Here is a 20,000-nt window from a genome sequence, read left to right on the forward strand (position 1 = left end):
CTTGGCCGGAGCAAGCTCCAGGTGGTGTTGCGCCATCCACGAGCTGATCATTCCAATCGCCGTTTCAGCTAAACGCGTCGCCGCCTCCGGTGTCGTCCCGCTCGCCAGCACCACGACGTCGTCGGCAAACCCGATCACCTCAGCGCCCTCAGGTAGCGCCAGCCGAAGCACGCCGTCGTACATGGCGTTCCACAGAGTCGGGCCCAGGATTGAGCCCTGTGGAACGCCCGCCGTGACCGTTCGCCGCACTGGTCCCTCGCTGGTTTCATACACCAGCCTCCTCTCAGAGAAGTAGCTGCGCAACATTCTCTGGAGGGCTACTGGAACTTGCAGCTTCTGCAGGGCAGCCGCGATCGCCTCCCAACTGGCGGAGTTGAAGGCATTCCTGACATCCAGTGCTGCCACCACCAGACATCGAGGATCCCGCTGGTTGGTGCGATGGAACGTCCTCGCGTGCTGCCCCCTCTCGATCACACGTTCGATGGCCTGTATTGTTGAACGGCCGCGCCGGAACCCATACTGTCTTGGCGACAGTCGCGGAGCATCGATGTCCTCCAAGTGCTCGTTCAGTCGATCCAGGATCACCCGCTCGAACCCCTTGGCGACTGCTCCCAGCATGAGCAGCGGACGATATGATGACGGGTCGCCCGGCTGCTTGCCCGGTTTCGCGATCAGCACAAGTCGAGCCTCCTTCCACGCCGCAGGAAACTCGCCTCGCTCGAGCAGCTGGTTGTACACGTCCACGAAGACCTCCGGGTGCTTCCGCATCGCTGCCTTCACCGCAGTGTTCGGGATGCCGTCCAACCCTGGCGCCTTGGACGACGCCATCCGCTCAGCCAACAGGGATAACTGGCTTGTGGCCGCCAAGCGTTCATAGCGACGTGGCTTTTTGATCCTTCGATGTCGGCTCTTCCTATCATTGTAAAGCAAAATTTACCAAGCGTAGGATTGTTCACCCTTTCAAGGGAACGTGAGCTGGGTTTAGACCGTCGTGAGACAGGTTAGTTTTACCCTACTGGTGTGCATTGTTTGTCGCTATCTTAACGGAATTCCTGTGCAGTACGAGAGGAACCACAGGTACGGACCACTGGCTCAATACTAGTTCGAACGGACTATGGTATGACGCTACGTCCGCTGGATTATGCCTGAACGCCTCTAAGGTCGTATCCAATCCGAGCTGATAGCGCTTCTTATACCCATTAGGTGGTCGTAAGCTAGCGGGCCTAACAACCCTCCGAGAACCGTCCGTGCTGTCCATTGGCACACTGGCGTCTCATCCCCGCTTACTACTAGGCCGCAAAGGGCGGGTTCGCGCTGCACGTGTTAGTACCATACATGTTGGGAACACCGGTGGACGAGCTTGCCGACTGTGGATATCACTAGTTTCGACACCTACGACCGCCCGCAAACGACGGGACTACAGGCTGGGAGCTTCAAGTTGTAGAGATGCGTTCGCATCGATCCTCTCAGGCGACCCATGCTTGGTGGTTAGTGCTTGCGCGTGCGCGCCCCGTGTGTGCTGGAATTGGCCAACCAGTGCACATTGGTGGTGCGTACCGTGACTTGCACCATGTGACGAGAGTGTTGAAGAACACTGTGTGGTGACTCTATGCCTATGTGATGGGGTGCTTGTAACACACGACCGAACCGACGGCTCGTTGGATGGTCACGACAGTGTGGTGCAGGTGCGCCCATGTGTAACGAATACATTGAGTGCCGTTGGAGGTTAGCGGTTGGTTGGTTGCATGCTACAACTTCGCGTTGTACATGGGCTGGCCGCTGCGCTTCCTTCGGGTTGCCACTTGATGTTGATAGGGTTGATGTATTGTGTTCGTTGACTTTTGGTTCATTCCAAAAGTCTTCGGACTTAGATAATTTTACAAGTGTCGGCGCTCTCGGACCGAAAATAAGAAGACAACTAAGAAGAAAAAGAGAAAGAAGCTAATAGTGGAAAGTATTCTTCTTCAAAGAAGGAACAAAAATTTTACAAGTGTTGAAAAATTTCCTAAGTCCAAAAAATTTTCTAAGTCCAGAAAATTTTCTAAGTCCCACAAAATGGAACATGATGAAGAAGATACAGAAGTTGAAAATTTTTCTAAGTCCAAAAAATTTTCTAAGTCCAGAAAATTTTCTAAGTCCAAAGTGTTGGAACAATTTCCAAAGGCCCATAGGTTGCACTGAATTTTCCTAAGTTGGCCACAAGTACCCATGAGGTATCGAGAAGGTTCACCCGAAGGACATAATATGTCCCAAAGTACCGATAGAGCACCCACAAAGAGCACCCAATTGGCCTAAGTTGGCCAAAAGTACCGATAGAGTACCCACAAGTAGCACTGAGTTGGCCTAAGTTGGCCAAAAGTACCGATAGAGTACCCACAAATAGCACCGAATGGGCCTAAGTTGGCCAAAAGTACCGATAGAGTACCCACAAGAAGCACTGAGTTGGCCTAAGTTGGCCAAAAGTACCGATAGAGTACCCACAAATAGCACCCAGTTGGCCTAAGTTGGCCAAAAGTACCGATAGAGCACCCACAAGAAGCACTGAGTTGGCCTAAGTTGGCCAAAAGTACCGATAGAGTACCCACAAATAGCACCCAGTTGGCCTAAGTTGGCCAAAAGTACCGATAGAGCACCCACAAGTAGCACCCAATTGGCCTATGTTGGCCAAAAGTACCGATAGAGTACCCACAAATAGCACCGAGTGGGCCTAACATGGCCAAAAGTACCGATAGAGTACCCACAAAGAGCACCCCATGGGCCTAAGTTGGCCAAAAGTACCGATAGAGTACCCACAAATAGCACCGAGTGGGCCTAACATGGCCAAAAGTACCGATAGAGCACCCACATATAGCACCGAATGGGCCTAACATGGCCAAAAGTACCGATAGAGTACCCACAAATAGCACCGAGTGGGCCTAACATGGCCAAAAGTACCGATAGAGCACCCACATATAGCACCCCATTGGCCTAAGTTGGCCAAAAGTACCGATAGAGTACCCACAAAGAGCACCCAATTGGCCTAAGTTGGCCAAAAGTACCGCCAAGTAGCACCATAGAGGCCCGAGTAGAGCGAAATGTGGGCCAAATTGAACATTTGAAAATTTTTACAAGTCCAGAAAATTTTCTAAGTCCAGAAAATTTTCTAAGTCCAAAGAGTTGGACAAATTTCCTTAGGCCCAAAGGTTGCACTGAATGTTCCTAAGTTGGCCATCAGTACCCATGAAGTATCGCGAAGGTTCACCCGAAAGACACAATATGCCCTAAAGTACCCACAGAGTACCCACAAGTTGCACCCAATTGGCCTAAGTTGGCCAAAAGTACCGACAAGTAGCACCATAGAGGCCCGAGTAGAGCGAAATGTGGGCCAAAGTACCGAGTAGTTGCAACAAATGCCCAAATGGATACCAAAATGTGGTACCAAGCACCTAACTGTTGCAACAAATGCTAGCTTTCTGAGCAAAAGCTGTGGACCAATTTCGTAGAAGAACCGCCTAGGCGAAAAGGCAAAAATCGCCGAAGCTGGCCCGCTCGCAGAGCTCGCGGGCCAGGAGATACTCACAGGGCGATTTACTAGAGTGGGGAACTTGAGAATTTTTGTGTCCGAGACTTCGGGCAACTTCGCGGCCGCCCCCTTAAAGTAAAAGATTTTCTCTGGGTGCCTAAAATTCGCAATTCCCGCAAAGTCGGGAAGACGTTAAAGTTTTTGCCCAAAAAATGGCCATCGATTTAAGGTGATTTTCCAATAAGAAAATGCTTCCTATTTTGAATTTTTTCGAATATTTCCTAAACTAAGCGTCGGAGCACATGGCCGTGGAGGAACTTTTGGTAGCTTTTGGCAAGGGCTATCGGATGAAATAATGCGAAAGGCCATCGGAGCGATATTGGATTAATGCGGGCCCATAAACGTACCTAAGAAGTGAAAATTGGTACCTTGCACGCAGGATGCAAGAAATGCTTGAGTGTTAACCAACATCGGTACCAAGTACCTAGGTTATATCGAGTGCGTAGATGGAAGTCGGTACCGAAGGGAAACCTTCCTAGGCTAGGTGCACGCAAGTGAGTATGGATCGATCAGTAGAAAGATGGGAAGCCATAGGAAACCTTCCTAGGCTAGGTGCACGCAAGTGAGTATGGATCGATCAGTAGAAAGATGGGAAGCCATAGGAAACCTTCCTAGGCTAGGTGCACGCAAGTGAGTATGGATCGATCAGTAGAAAGATGGGAAGCCATAGGAAACCTTCCTAGGCTAGGTGCACGCAAGTGAGTATGGATCGATCAGTAGAAAGATGGGAAGCCATAGGAAACCTTCCTAGGCTAGGTGCACGCAAGTGAGTATGGATCGATCAGTAGAAAGATGGGAAGCCATAGGAAACCTTCCTAGGCTAGGTGCACGCAAGTGAGTATGGATCGATCAGTAGAAAGATGGGAAGCCCAAGGAAACCTTCCTAGGCTAGGTGCACGCAAGTGAGTATGGATCGATCAGTAGAAAGATGGGAAGCCCAAGGAAACCTTCCTAGGCTAGGTGCACGCAAGTGAGTATGGATCGATCAGTAGAAAGATGGGAAGCCATAGGAAACCTTCCTAGGCTAGGTGCACGCAAGTGAGTATGGATCGATCAGTAGAAAGATGGGAAGCCATAGGAAACCTTCCTAGGCTAGGTGCACGCAAGTGAGTATGGATCGATCAGTAGAAAGATGGGAAGCCCAAGGAAACCTTCCTAGGCTAGGTGCACGCAAGTGAGTATGGATCGATCAGTAGAAAGATGGGAAGCCCAAGGAAACCTTCCTAGGCTAGGTGCACGCAAGTGAGTATGGATCGATCAGTAGAAAGATGGGAAGCCATAGGAAACCTTCCTAGGCTAGGTGCACGCAAGTGAGTATGGATCGATCAGTAGAAAGATGGGAAGCCATAGGAAACCTTCCTAGGCTAGGTGCACGCAAGTGAGTATGGATCGATCAGTAGAAAGATGGGAAGCCATAGGAAACCTTCCTAGGCTAGGTGCACGCAAGTGAGTATGGATCGATCAGTAGAAAGATGGGAAGCCATAGGAAACCTTCCTAGGCTAGGTGCACGCAAGTGAGTATGGATCGATCAGTAGAAAGTTGGGAAGCCATAGGAAACCTTCCTAGGCTAGGTGCACGCAAGTGAGTATGGATCGATCAGTAGAAAGATGGGAAGCCATAGGAAACCTTCCTAGGCTAGGTGCACGCAAGTGAGTATGGATCGATCAGTAGAAAGATGGGAAGCCATAGGAAACCTTCCTAGGCTAGGTGCACGCAAGTGAGTATGGATCGATCAGTAGAAAGATGGGAAGCCATAGGAAACCTTCCTAGGCTAGGTGCACGCAAGTGAGTATGGATCGATCAGTAGAAAGATGGGAAGCCCAAGGAAACCTTCCTAGGCTAGGTGCACGCAAGTGAGTATGGATCGATCAGTAGAAAGATGGGAAGCCATAGGAAACCTTCCTAGGCTAGGTGCACGCAAGTGAGTATGGATCGATCAGTAGAAAGATGGGAAGCCATAGGAAACCTTCCTAGGCTAGGTGCACGCAAGTGAGTATGGATCGATCAGTAGAAAGATGGGAAGCCCAAGGAAACCTTCCTAGGCTAGGTGCACGCAAGTGAGTATGGATCGATCAGTAGAAAGATGGGAAGCCCAAGGAAACCTTCCTAGGCTAGGTGCACGCAAGTGAGTATGGATCGATCAGTAGAAAGATGGGAAGCCCAAGGAAACCTTCCTAGGCTAGGTGCACGCAAGTGAGTATGGATCGATCAGTAGAAAGATGGGAAGCCCAAGGAAACCTTCCTAGGCTAGGTGCACGCAAGTGAGTATGGATCGATCAGTAGAAAGATGGGAAGCCCAAGGAAACCTTCCTAGGCTAGGTGCACGCAAGTGAGTATGGATCGATCAGTAGAAAGATGGGAAGCCATAGGAAACCTTCCTAGGCTAGGTGCACGCAAGTGAGTATGGATCGATCAGTAGAAAGATGGGAAGCCATAGGAAACCTTCCTAGGCTAGGTGCACGCAAGTGAGTATGGATCGATCAGTAGAAAGATGGGAAGCCATAGGAAACCTTCCTAGGCTAGGTGCACGCAAGTGAGTATGGATCGATCAGTAGAAAGATGGGAAGCCATAGGAAACCTTCCTAGGCTAGGTGCACGCAAGTGAGTATGGATCGATCAGTAGAAAGATGGGAAGCCATCGGAAACCTTCCTAGGCTAGGTGCACGCAAGTGAGTATGGATCGATCAGTAGAAAGATGGGAAGCCATCGGAAACCTTCCTAGGCTAGGTGCACGCAAGTGAGTATGGATCGATCAGTAGAAAGATGGGAAGCCATAGGAAACCTTCCTAGGCTAGGTGCACGCAAGTGAGTATGGATCGATCAGTAGAAAGATGGGAAGCCATAGGAAACCTTCCTAGGCTAGGTGCACGCAAGTGAGTATGGATCGATCAGTAGAAAGATGGGAAGCCATAGGAAACCTTCCTAGGCTAGGTGCACGCAAGTGAGTATGGATCGATCAGTAGAAAGATGGGAAGCCATAGGAAACCTTCCTAGGCTAGGTGCACGCAAGTGAGTATGGATCGATCAGTAGAAAGATGGGAAGCCATAGGAAACCTTCCTAGGCTAGGTGCACGCAAGTGAGTATGGATCGATCAGTAGAAAGTGGGAAGCCCAGTACCAAATGCCCTAGTGAAGACCGTAAACGAATATCATGAACCGAGAAGGAGCTCCAAATGCCCTAGTGAAGACCGTAAACGAATATCATGAACCGATAAGGAGCACCAAATGCCCTAGTGAAGACCGTAAACGAATATCATGAACCGATAAGGAGCACCAAATGCCCTAGTGAAGACCGTAAACGAATATCATGAACCGAGAAGTAGCAACGAATGCCTGAAAAAGTACCAAGTCCACGGTATAGAGTAACGAGAGTTAACCGCCGTGATGTATGCAATGAGGGCAGCCATTGCATGGGTTCTGGACTTGGTTCGCGAATAACTTTTTTGCTAGACATCGGACAAAGTTGACGTGGAAGAACGAAATGTAGCATTTGATGCCACCTATCCAAAACTTTTTCAAGATTGAAGATCCGATCGATACAGCCTGAGTTATAGGCAAAAGTTGGTGCAAAATTGAGCATTTTTAATGGTGAAAAATCGGTAATCCTCGAATAGCTCCTGTTGGAAGCATCGGACCACATGGTCGTGGAGGAACATATTGTAGCGTGCGGTGTCAAGTATCGACACCCAAAACCGCATGTCCGATGGACGGAAAATGACCAAGTTATAGTGAAAACTTGGTTGCACCAAATTCCCGAAGAAGTGCAACGAGAAGGTGAATGCGATGGTTGTTCGTCGAATAGCTCCGGCCACAGACATGGTAGCGATTAGTGGTGCATGGAAGAAATCTAGCCACAAGTGCCATCTACCCATGGCCAGAAGAAAGTGTGGCCATATCTTGGATACCGGCGGAGCTATGGGGCAAATATGGGCCAAAAATGGTGCAAGTTGGACCAAAAATCCGACCAAGTGCGCGAGGCGCTTTCGTGAATAGCTCCGGCCAGAGACATGGTAGCGATTAGTAGTGCATGGAAGAAATCTAGCCACAAGTGCCATCTACCCATGGCCAGAAGAAAGTGTGGCCATATCTTGGATACCGGCGGAGCTATGGGGCAAATACGGGCCAACAATGGTGCCAGGTGGACCAAAAATCCGACCAAGTGCGCGAGGCGCTTTCGTGAATAGCTCCGGCCAGAGACATGGTAGCGATTAGTAGTGCATGGAAGAAATCTAGCCACAAGTGCCATCTACCCATGGCCAGAAGAAAGTGTGGCCATATCTTGGATACCGGCGGAGCTATGGGGCAAATACGGGCCAACAATGGTGCCAGGTGGACCAAAAATCCGACCAAGTGCGCGAGGCGCTTTCGTGAATAGCTCCGGCCACAGACATGGTAGCGATTAGTGGTGCATGGAAGAAATCTAGCCACAAGTGCCATCTACCCATGGCCAGAAGAAAGTGTGGCCATATCTTGGATACCGGCGGAGCTATGGGGCAAATATGGGCCAAAAATGGTGCAAGTTGGACCAAAAATCCGACCAAGTGCGCGAGGCGCTTTCGTGAATAGCTCCGGCCACAGACATGGTAGCGATTAGTGGTGCATGGAAGAAATCTAGCCACAAGTGCCATCTACCCATGGCCAGAAGAAAGTGTGGCCATATCTTGGATACCGGCGGAGCTATGGGGCAAATATGGGCCAAAAATGGTGCAAGTTGGACCAAAAATCCGAAAAAGTACCTAGGTAAATGCGATGGTTGTTCGTCGAATAGCTCCGGCCACAGACATGGTAGCGATTAGTGGTGCATGGAAGAAATCTAGCCACAAGTGCCATCTACCCATGGCCAGAAGAAAGTGTGGCGCTATCTTGGATACCGGCGGAGCTATGGGGCAAATATGGGCCAAAAATGGTGAAGTTGGACCAAAAATCCGACCAAGTGCGCGAGGCGCTTTCGTGAATAGCTCCGGCCACAGACATGGTAGCGATTAGTGGTGCATGGAAGAAATCTAGCCACAAGTGCCATCTACCCATGGCCAGAAGAAAGTGTGGCCATATCTTGGATACCGGCGGAGCTATGGGGCAAATATGGGCCAAAAATGGTGCAAGTTGGACCAAAAATCCGACCAAGTGCGCGAGGCGCTTTCGTGAATAGCTCCGGCCACAGACATGGTAGCGATTAGTGGTGCATGGAAGAAATCTAGCCACAAGTGCCATCTACCCATGGCCAGAAGAAAGTGTGGCGCTATCTTGGATACCGGCGGAGCTATGGGGCAAATATGGGCCAAAAATGGTGAAGTTGGACCAAAAATCCGACCAAGTGCGCGAGGCGCTTTCGTGAATAGCTCCGGCCACAGACATGGTAGCGATTAGTGGTGCATGGAAGAAATCTAGCCACAAGTGCCATCTACCCATGGCCAGAAGAAAGTGTGGCCATATCTTGGATACCGGCGGAGCTATGGGGCAAATATGGGCCAAAAATGGTGCAAGTTGGACCAAAAATCCGAAAAAGTACCTAGGTAAATGCGATGGTTGTTCGTCGAATAGCTCCGGCCACAGACATGGTAGCGATTAGTGGTGCATGGAAGAAATCTAGCCACAAGTGCCATCTACCCATGGCCAGAAGAAAGTGTGGCGCTATCTTGGATACCGGCGGAGCTATGGGGCAAATATGGGCCAAAAATGGTGAAGTTGGACCAAAAATCCGACCAAGTGCGCGAGGCGCTTTCGTGAATAGCTCCGGCCACAGACATGGTAGCGATTAGTGGTGCATGGAAGAAATCTAGCCACAAGTGCCATCTACCCATGGCCAGAAGAAAGTGTGGCGCTATCTTGGATACCGGCGGAGCTATGGGGCAAATATGGGCCAAAAATGGTGAAGTTGGACCAAAAATCCGACCAAGTGCGCGAGGCGCTTTCGTGAATAGCTCCGGCCACAGACATGGTAGCGATTAGTGGTGCATGGAAGAAATCTAGCCACAAGTGCCATCTAGCCATGGCCAGAAGAAAGTGTGGCCTTATCTTGGATACCGGCGGAGCTATGGGGCAAATATGGGCCAAAAATGGTGCAAGTTGGACCAAAAATCCGAAAAAGTACCTAGGTAAATGCGATGGTTGTTCGTCGAATAGCTCCGGCCACAGACATGGTAGCGATTAGTGGTGCATGGAAGAAATCTAGCCACAAGTGCCATCTACCCATGGCCAGAAGAAAGTGTGGCGCTATCTTGGATACCGGCGGAGCTATGGGGCAAATATGGGCCAAAAATGGTGAAGTTGGACCAAAAATCCGACCAAGTGCGCGAGGCGCTTTCGTGAATAGCTCCGGCCACAGACATGGTAGCGATTAGTGGTGCATGGAAGAAATCTAGCCACAAGTGCCATCTAGCCATGGCCAGAACAAAGTGTGGCCATATCTTGGATACCGGCGGAGCTATGGGGCAAATATGGGCCAAAAATGGTGCAAGTTGGACCAAAAATCCGAAAAAGTACCTAGGTAAATGCGATGGTTGTTCGTCGAATAGCTCCGGCCACAGACATGGTAGCGATTAGTGGTGCATGGAAGAAATCTAGCCACAAGTGCCATCTACCCATGGCCAGAAGAAAGTGTGGCCATATCTTGGATACCGGCGGAGCTATGGGGCAAATATGGGCCAAAAATGGTGCAAGTTGGACCAAAAATCCGAAAAAGTACCTAGGTAAATGCGATGGTTGTTCGTCGAATAGCTCCGGCCACAGACATGGTAGCGATTAGTGGTGCATGGAAGAAATCTAGCCACAAGTGCCATCTACCCATGGCCAGAAGAAAGTGTGGCCATATCTTGGATACCGGCGGAGCTATGGGGCAAATATGGGCCAAAAATGGGTAAAATTGTACGGTCCAAAGCCAAGGGTAAATTTTTTTATTCCTCTAATAACTTCTAGCACAGACATTGAATCGGTTGGTGATGTATGGATGAAATGTAGCAAACAGTTGGAACTACCCATAAAATCTTAAAGATTGACGATCCAATGTATACAACCGGAGTAATGTGCGATACTTGGTGAAAAATCGAGTGAAAAATTAGCTATAAACTGTTTTTGGCCCATAACTCGAATACTAGACATCGGAAGGGGGGGTCGTAGAACGATTTTTTGTTGCCCTATCGATTCCCTATCGAACGAGCAAAAGTTGTTTTTTTGACCAAAAAGGACCCCTACTCTAGTAAAATTGGCCTGATTTTACTAGTCCCCGGTACCCGTACAGGCAAAATGAGCAAAATGCTCAAGTATGAATGGTTTTTGGCTAATAACTCGAATACTAGACGTCGCAGGGGGGTGTCGTGGAACAATTTTTGGTAGCCCTTGAAATTATCTATCGAATGACATATACTTGATTTTTGGCCAAAAAGTTCCCTAGACTAGTAAAAATCGCATCATTTTACTAGAGTCGGGTACCCTGGACGAAAAACCGCTATAATTGCGGTTTTTGGCTAATAACTCGAATACTAGACGTCGCAGGGGGGTGTCGTGGAACAATTTTTGGTAGCCCTTGAAATTATCTATCGAATGACATATACTTGATTTTTGGCCAAAAAGTTCCCTAGACTAGTAAAAATCGCATCATTTTACTAGAGTCGGGTACCCTGGACGAAAAACCGCTTAAGTTGCGGTTTTTGGCTAATAACTCGAATACTAGACGTCGCAGGGGGGTGTCGTGGAACAATTTTTGGTAGCCCTTGAAATTATCTATCGAATGACATATACTTGATTTTTGGCCAAAAAGTTCCCTAGACTAGTAAAAATCGCATCATTTTACTAGAGTCGGGTACCCTGGACGAAAAACCGCTTAAGTTGCGGTTTTTGGCTAATAACTCGAATACTAGACGTCGCAGGGGGGTGTCGTGGAACAATTTTTGGTAGCCCTTGAAATTATCTATCGAATGACATATACTTGATTTTTTGACCAAAAAGTTCCTAGACTAGTAAAAATCGCATCATTTTACTAGAGTCGGGTACCCTGTACGAAAAACCGCTATAGTTGCGGTTTTTGGCCAATAACTCGAATACTAGACGTCGGAGGGGGGTGCCGTAGAACAATTTTTTGTAGCCCTTGAAATTACCTTTCGAATGATATATAGTGGTTTTTTGGTCAAACAGTGACCCCGAGACTAGTAACCCTCCATACACAAAACCGCCTAAAAAGTTTTGGTTTTGCAAAATTTTGAAAAGTGCGTCAAAAAAATTTTTTCAAAAAGTACCAAATCGTGATCAGAACTCACTATAGACCATAAAAAGTGAAATCCGATGGTCATTTGCAACACTTGGTCAATCGAGAAAAATTTCACTTTTTTACTAGAGTCGGGTACCCTGAACGAAAAATCGCTCAAGTGATGGTTTTTGGCCAATAACTCGAATACTAGACGTCGGAGGGGGGTGCCGTAGAACAATTTTTTGTAGCCCTTGAAATTACCTTTCGAATGATATATAGTGGTTTTTTGGTCAAACAGTGACCCCGAGACTAGTAACCCTCCATACACAAAACCGCCTACAAAAACTTTGTTTTGAAAAATTTTGAAAAGTTCAAAAAAATTTTTTTTTCAAAAACTACTAAAACGTGATAAGAACTTACTATAGACCATGAAAAGTGATATCCGATGATAATTTGCAAAAGTTGGTAACTAGTAAAAAATTTCACTTTTTTACTAGAGTCGGTGCAACGAGAAAAAAAAAGTCCGTGATGGAGAAAAATGGCACGTTTTCCACGCCTGTACGCTTTCGTTTTCTATATAGGGGGTAGGTGAGCCAGAAGCATGAATTTGACTGAGTACGTATCTTTATGAATTGGGCCCTTCTAAATCGATTGAGACTACCCCCAGGACGATCGGACGACTGCTTCTGGCTCAAAATGTGGTTTTTAGATTTTGATCGTCAATTATGAGAGAAAAAATCGATTAGAAGTAAAGATACGAAATGCTTGGTCTAAGTTGGGAAACGACTTCGGATATTTGTTGGACGTTGTCGTAGAAGGTCCGAGGACCAAGGAAAAGTGATTTCCAAGTGGATTTATGCACTATTAGTCGATGGTAAGATGTGAAATTAGTAGAACTTACCATACAGTTTGCGAAGTTGAAGCAATCGGTTGGTGAATATGGTACTGTCTGTCCAATTTGGTGGTTCGGAATGAGTGAAACGATGTTGATGATGGATAGACGTTCCGATTGCCCCCGATCGGGGAACATATAGTGGTCTTTAAGGTCCAAGTACCTATGTTTTGGTAAGCAGAACTGAGAGTTAAAGGATGAAAGTCGGCCATTCCTAATATCATCCTATCGGTGGTTCGCGAGTTGTTTGAGGACCGGAGCAGCTCGCGATGAAACGGTCCTAGGGTATTGGTTATCCATCCAAGGAAGAGTAAATGCGATCCTAGATGTGTGTCGTTGGCCGTTCTACCGGTATCGCCTATCGATGAGATATCGACGGGCATGCCATACTCGAAAGTTGAATTCTAGGATCGATGGTCAAACAGACCTATGAGCGATAAACCAAACTGAACACGTATTGATGTCGGCTTTTCCTATCATTTGATGCCGCAGGTTGTTTAGGGACCGGAGCAACTTGCGGCCGAGACGGTCCCCGGGGGTTTCTTTCTCCAAGGAGTGGAAACTATTAAGCAAGAGTTGTAGCAAGATACGATCCTCTGATGTGTCGTTGGCCGTTCATGCGGTATCGCCTGTCGATGAGATATCGATGGGCATGCCTTACTCTACCGACCTTCTAATTGAGAGTATTAATCAGGGATCGATGGTCAAACAAGACCAATGAGCGATAAACCAAACTGAACACGTATTGATGTCGGCTTTTCCTATCATTTGATGCCGCAGGTTGTTTAGGGACCGGAGCAGCTTGCGGCCGAGACGGTCCCCGGGGGTTTCTTTCTCCAAGGAGAAGAAACGATTAAGCAAAAGTTGTAGCAAGATACGATCCTCTGATGTGTCGTTGGCCGTTCAAGCGGTATCGCCTGTCGATGAGATATCGATGGGCATGCCTTACTCTCCCGACTGGATTACTGAGAGTTTAATCAGGGATCGATGGTCAAACAGACCAATGAGCGATAAACCAAACTGAACACGTATTGATGTCGGCATTTCCTATCATTTGTCGCAGGTTGTTTAGGGACCGGAGCAGCTTGCGACCGAGACGGTCCCCGGGGGTTTCTTTCTCTAAGGAGTGGAAACGATTAAGCAAAAGTCGTAGCAATAATCGATCACCTGATGTGTCGTTGGCCGTTCTTGCGGTATCGCCTGTCGATGAGATATCGATGGGCATGCCTTACTCTCCTGACTGTTTAATTGAGAGTTATAATCAGGGATCGATGGTCAAAAAGACCTATGAGCGATAAACCAAACTGAACACGTATTGATGTCGGCATTTCCTATCATTTGTCGCAGGTTGTTTAGGGACCGGAGCAGCTTGCGACCGAGACGGTCCCTTCCCGAAAGATGGTGAACCGAGTCGTCTGGCGTAAAAACCGGACGACTCGAAAGGGCTTGACCCTTTCAAGTGAGCGATAATCACATTCTACGCTCAGTTCGACAGCTACAAGGCAATCACTCGCTATGTTCAGAGCTAATACATGCAACATGCCGGCATTGTTTCCACCGACGCATGGATTCAAGACTGGTGCACTTATTAGTTAAACCGTTCGCCTCCGGGTGTTTCGAGTTCAAGTCTGGATGAGGATTGTTCTTGCTGGTAATAGCTTGAGCCCCTGAATAAGGGGTCGAAGCGTACATCTTGAGACCATGTACAACATATTACCAAATCGGCACCATGGGTTCGGGTGCAAGTGATGTAACCGTGAAAGATGTTGAGCAGCCCAACATCGGTTTACACACGCATAATAGGAAGGCAGCGCTGTCGACTGGTCAGTCGTGTAAGAAGTGTGCATTATCGATCACAAATATATTGGTGATCTGTAGGTTGCGCATACACCATGCCCGGTGTAAAGTGCCGTGGTCCCCCCCGGGGGGCTGCATCAAACCGTTCGCCACGCGAACTACCCAATGGAACGAACTCGATGCATTTAATAAGAAGAAGAGATGATAATGAAACACGGTCGATTTAAGAGTTGAAAACGTTGAAATGCCTATAAGCAAGTCTTAAGTTGGTGGTTTCGTTGTGCCCCAACAAATTGGTGCCTTACCCTACACCAAAGAGCCATTCAACATGGTTCAAGTGAGCGATAATCACGTTCTACGCTCAGTATGACAGCTGCAAGGCAATCACTCGCTAAGTTCAGAGCTAATACATGCAACACGCCGGCATTGTTTCCACCGACGCATGGATTCAAGACTGGTGCACTTATTAGTTAAACCGTTCGCCTCCAGGTGTTTCGAGTTCAAGTCTGGATGAGGATTGTTCTTGCTGGTAATAGCTTGAGCCCCTGAATAAGGGGCCGAAGCGTACATCTTGAGAGTAAATGTACAACATATTACCAAATCGGCACCGTGGGTTCTGGTGCAAGTGATGTAACCATGAAAGATGTTGAGCAGCCCAACATCGGTTTACACACGCATAAGGGGTTTATTGTTATCTGTAGGTTGCGCATACACCATACCCGGTGTAAAGTGCCGTGGTCCCCCAGGGGGCTGCATCAAAACGTTCGCCATGCGAACTACCCAATGGAACGAACTCGATGTATTGAAAGAGATGAACAATTAATAGCGAGAATAGGGGCCCGGAAGCAATTCCGCGGCCCTACGGTCGATTCAAGAGTTGAAACGTTGTACAATCGTGGATAGCACCTAGTGCTAATATGGTGAGAGATAATGTGTGAGGAAATTTAGTTTCCTAAAGTTTAGTTAGTGGTTTCCGTTGTGCCCTAACAAACTTAAAGTTGGTGGTGACCGTTACACCCCAACAAATTGGTGCCTTACCCAACACCAAAGAGCCATTCCATATGGTTCTAGAGAGAGAGAGTTGTGTGGAAATTTATTTCCCACTAAGCGAGTGTGTGTCTGTAGTGGAACGAATTCTGGTTGATCCTACCAGTAATATACGCTTGTCTCAAAGGTTAAGCCATGCATGTCTAAGTACAAACATAAATGAATGTGAAACCGCATAAGGCTCAGTATAACAGCTATAATTCACAAGATCATCCTACCACTAGTTACTTGGATAACTGTGGAAAATCCAGAGCTAATACATGCAACATGCCGGGACTGTTGCCCTCGCGGGTAGCTGAACTGGTGCACTTATTAGTTAAACCAATCGCCTCCGGGCGGCTTGAGTTGAAGTCTGGATAAGGACGCAGATCGTATGGTCGCTTGTCGACTGACGACAGATCTTTCAAATGTCTGCCCTATCAACTATTGATGGTAGTGTAGAGGACTACCATGGTTGCGACGGGTAACGGGGAATCAGGGTTCGATTCCGGAGAGGGAGCCTGAGAAATGGCTACCACATCCAAGGAAGGCAGCAGGCGCGTAAATTACCCAATCCCAGTACGGGGAGGTAGTGACGAGAAATAACAATATGGACCTCTCTAACGATGGTCCATAATTGGAATGAGTTGAGTATAAATCCTTCAACAAGGATCAAGTGGAGGGCAAGTCTGGTGCCAGCAGCCGCGGTAATTCCAGCTCCACTAGCGTATATTAAAGTTGTTGCGGTTAAAACGTTCGAAGTTGATTGCCCGTCCAGACACGTGACCGCCACGGGCGCCCGGTTACACGCCGGGGCCGTTCGTGCGCGCGCTCACGGCTGCGACTCACAATGGTGTACTTGGGCGTTACTCTGTGAACGAGTACCGTGCTACCGGTTAACTCCGGCACGGGCTCCTCATGGTGCTCAAGATACTCACATTTACCTTGAACAAATTAGAGTGCTCAAAGCAGGCTAAGACAAAGCGTCCGGCCCCCCCGTGGGGTTGGCGTTGGCCGAGAATAATCTTGCATGGAATAATGGAATATGACCTCGGTTTATACGATTTCGTTGGTTTGTCAGAAACCTAGAGGTAATGATTAACAGAAGTAGTTGGGGGCATTGGTATTACGGCGCGAGAGGTGAAATTCGTAGACCGTCGTAGGACCAACTGAAGCGAAAGCGTTTGCCATGGATGCTTTCTTTAATCAAGAACGAAAGTTAGAGGATCGAAGGCGATTAGATACCGCCCTAGTTCTAACCGTAAACGATGCCAATTAGCAATTGGGAGACGCTACCCCTATTCGGTGCTCTCAGTCGCTTCCGGGAAACCAAAATCGGGTTCCGGGGGAAGTATGGTTGCAAAGTTGAAACTTAAAGGAATTGACGGAAGGGCACCACAAGAAGTGGAGCTTGCGGCTTAATTTGACTCAACACGGGAAAATTTACCAGGTCCAAACTTATCGAGGTAAGACAGATTGATAGCTCTTTCTCAAATTTAAGGGTAGTGGTGCATGGCCGTTCTTAGTTCGTGGAATGATTTGTCTGGTTAATTCCGATAACGAACGTGACTCAAACATGCTAACTAGAACGCTGTCAGCAGTGCGCCTCCGGGCGCACCTGACGTTACAGCCGGGCGGCGCCTTCACGGGCGGTCGTCGGCTACGTTTGCCCTGCTTAGCGGGACAACTTGTGTTTAGCAAGCTGAGAATGAGCGATAACAGGTCCGTGATGCCCTTAGATGTTCTGGGCTGCACGCGTGCTACAATGTGGGTCGCAGCGTGTTCTCGCCAATAGGCGCCCCCATTCCGAGAGGAACGGGAAATCACTAAAATGCCCATCTAGTCGGGATTGGGGACTGCAACGGTCCCCATGAACCTGGAATTTCTAGTAAGCACTAGTCATTAGCTAGTGCTGATTACGTCCCTGCCCTTTGTACACACCGCCCGTCGCTACTACCGATGGATTATTTAGTGAGGTTTCTGGAGGCTTACCTTCCGCGGTTCCTTCGTGAGCTGCAGCTGGCATGGCTGAAGTTGACCGAACTTGATGATTTAGAGGAAGTAAAAGTCGTAACAAGGTTTCCGTAGGTGAACCTGCGGAAGGATCATTACTGATGATCGTCCGCGAGTGACCAACCATGGGCTGCCTTCGGTGTAGCTCGGTCGCTCGCTTGCTATGTGTCAGAATTTGTTGAAAGCCAACTCGTTCGTTGTACACTTTGATGGGTGACCATCACTGTGTCTCCGTGCCGAGCTAGATCTCCCCTAGCCGTAAGGCACTTGAACGCCCCTTCGACGACGAGTTGCATGTGTGTGGTATGTGTCAGAATCTGGTGAAGCTTTCTGCATGTGATGTGCCTTGTGTGGATCCGTGGCCATTGCATTGTGTCTGGTGCTTAGATACCCAGACACTTAGAACGCTTGCGCGGAAAGCAAACTCGATCGTTGTACACTTTGATGGGTGACCATCACTGTGTCTCCGTGCCGTGCTAGATCCCCCCTAGCCGTAAGGCACTTTGAACGCCCCTTCGACGACGAGTTACAAGAGTGTGGTATGTGTCAGAATCTGGTGAAGCTTTCTGCATGTGATGTGCCTTGTGTGGATCCGTGGCCATTGCATTGTGTCTGGTGTGTAGGTACCCAGACACTTAGAACGCTTGCGCGGAAAGCAAACTCGATCGTTGTACACTTTGATGGGCAACCATCACTGTGTCTCCGTGCCGTGCTAGATCTCCCCTAGCCGTAAGGCACTTTGAACGCCCCTTCGACGACGAGTTACAAGAGTGTGGTATGTGTCATAATCTGGTGAAGCTTTCTGCATGTGATGTGCCTTGTGTGGATCCGTGGCCATTGCATTGTGTCTGGTGTGTAGGTACCCAGACACTTAAGCAAACTCGATCGTTGTACACTGTGATGGGCGAGCATCACTGTGTCTCCGTGCCGTGTAAGAGCTCCCCTGGCCATCAGGCACTTGAAAGGTCCTTCGACGACGAGTTACAATAGTGGTGTGTTAGATACGTCAGGTGATGGTATCTACTGTTGTGCAATACGTATCCGGCCACGGCACGGAACGAACGGGAACTGTGGTGCAGACATACAAAGAGTTAAGCCTATTAGTCATTAACTCTAAGGACGGGGCCATGGGGCGGTACGCAAAGGATACGGATGAGCGAGTATGCAGGCCCAATACTCAATAGCTCGATCCGATCCAAGCACATGAGTTGACTGCGGCGCCAGGTTAACCAATGTGCTAGATTCTATTTGGCCAGTAGAATCTTGTGTCTTATGCGATTTGATACCAAGACACCAGAACGAAAGTTAGTTGAAGAGTTATTAAACTCTTATGAAGTATGGTTGTGCAATCACAACTTATGACTTTAACCTATAAAGTGGATATGGACTTGCAATTATAACATGGAATCTCTACACACCCCATGAGCTCGATCCAATCCACGCACACGAGTTGCCTGAGTAGCGACAGGTATACCGATGTGCAATACGTATCCGGCCACGGCACGGAACGAACGGGAACTGTGGTGCAGACATACAAAGAGTTAAGCCTATTAGTCATTAACTCTAAGGACGGGGCCATGGGGCGGTACGCAAAGGATACGGATGAGCGAGTATGCAGGCCCAATACTCAATAGCTCGATCCGATCCAAGCACATGAGTTGACTGCGGCGCCAGGTTAACCAATGTGCTAGATTCTATTTGGCCAGTAGAATCTTGTGTCTTACGCGATTTGATACCAAGACACCAGAACGAAAGTTAGTTGAAGAGTGATTAAACTCTTATGAAGAATGGTTGTGCAATCACAACTTATGACTTTAACCTATAAAGTGGATATGGACTATCAATTATAACATGGGGCACACACCATGTTCTCGATCCAATCCACGCACACGAGTTGCCTGATTAGCGACAGGTATACCGATGTGCAATACGTATCCGGCCATAGGCACGGAACGAACAGGAACTGTGGTGCAGACATACAAGGGCCATGGGGCGGTACGCAAAGGATACGGATGAGCGAGTATGCAGGCCCAATACTCAATAGCTCGATCCGATCCAAGCACATGAGTTGACTGCGGCGCCAGGTTAACCGATGTGCTAAGAGAGTTGTTCCTGGGCCTTCAAAGTGACTTCAAAACTATCTTAGCGAATGGTGGCCATGGGCGTAGACATGAGCCACAAGTCACAAGGCCTGGGACTATTGGGTAATAAAGACAACTTAGTCAGAAAGTTAGTCTTTGGACGTACCACCGGGATTGTGTTACATTGGGAACCTTACTATAAAACCCTAGGCAGGGGATCACTCGGCTCATGGATCGATGAAGACCGCAGCTAAATGCGCGTCACAATGTGAACTGCAGGACACATGAACACCGATAAGTTGAACGCATATTGCGCGTCGGACGATTAAACCCGGCCGATGCACACATTCTTGAGTGCCTATCAATTCCTTGATATACAACAAACCAAACTTCAGGGTGGAGCGTGCCACAATAGAACACTATGGCGAGCAGCCCGTCTAGTGTCG

General features: G+C 48.3%; 1 long non-coding RNA gene, 1 other non-coding gene and 1 pseudogene across 3 annotated transcripts; 2 read left to right on the forward strand and 1 right to left on the reverse strand.

Moving 5' to 3' along the window:
* Window positions 1–1,493, forward strand: part of LOC125773981 (large subunit ribosomal RNA) — a 6,755-nt pseudogene extending 5,262 nt beyond the window's left edge.
* A 2,824-nt stretch (window positions 1,494–4,317) lies between these two features.
* LOC125773979 (uncharacterized) lies at window positions 4,318–5,627 on the reverse strand. 2 transcript variants are annotated; one of them, XR_007420512.1, is made up of 3 exons: window positions 5,326–5,627; window positions 5,054–5,121; window positions 4,318–4,509 (listed from the first exon to the last, which is right to left on the reverse strand). It is a non-coding gene; the product is annotated as an uncharacterized LOC125773979 (long non-coding RNA). The 2 variants fall into 2 exon arrangements; XR_007420511.1 differs by having other exon boundaries at window positions 4,485–4,781.
* A 14,129-nt stretch (window positions 5,628–19,756) lies between these two features.
* On the forward strand, window positions 19,757–19,914 carry LOC125773988 (5.8S ribosomal RNA). Its single transcript, XR_007420516.1, has one exon. It is a non-coding gene; the product is annotated as a 5.8S ribosomal RNA (ribosomal RNA).
* Window positions 19,915–20,000: the final 86 nt, after the last annotated feature.

The sequence above is a fragment of the Anopheles funestus genome, assembly GCF_943734845.2.
Source record: "Anopheles funestus chromosome X unlocalized genomic scaffold, idAnoFuneDA-416_04 X_unloc_69, whole genome shotgun sequence".
Lineage (NCBI taxonomy): Eukaryota > Metazoa > Arthropoda > Insecta > Diptera > Culicidae > Anopheles > Anopheles funestus.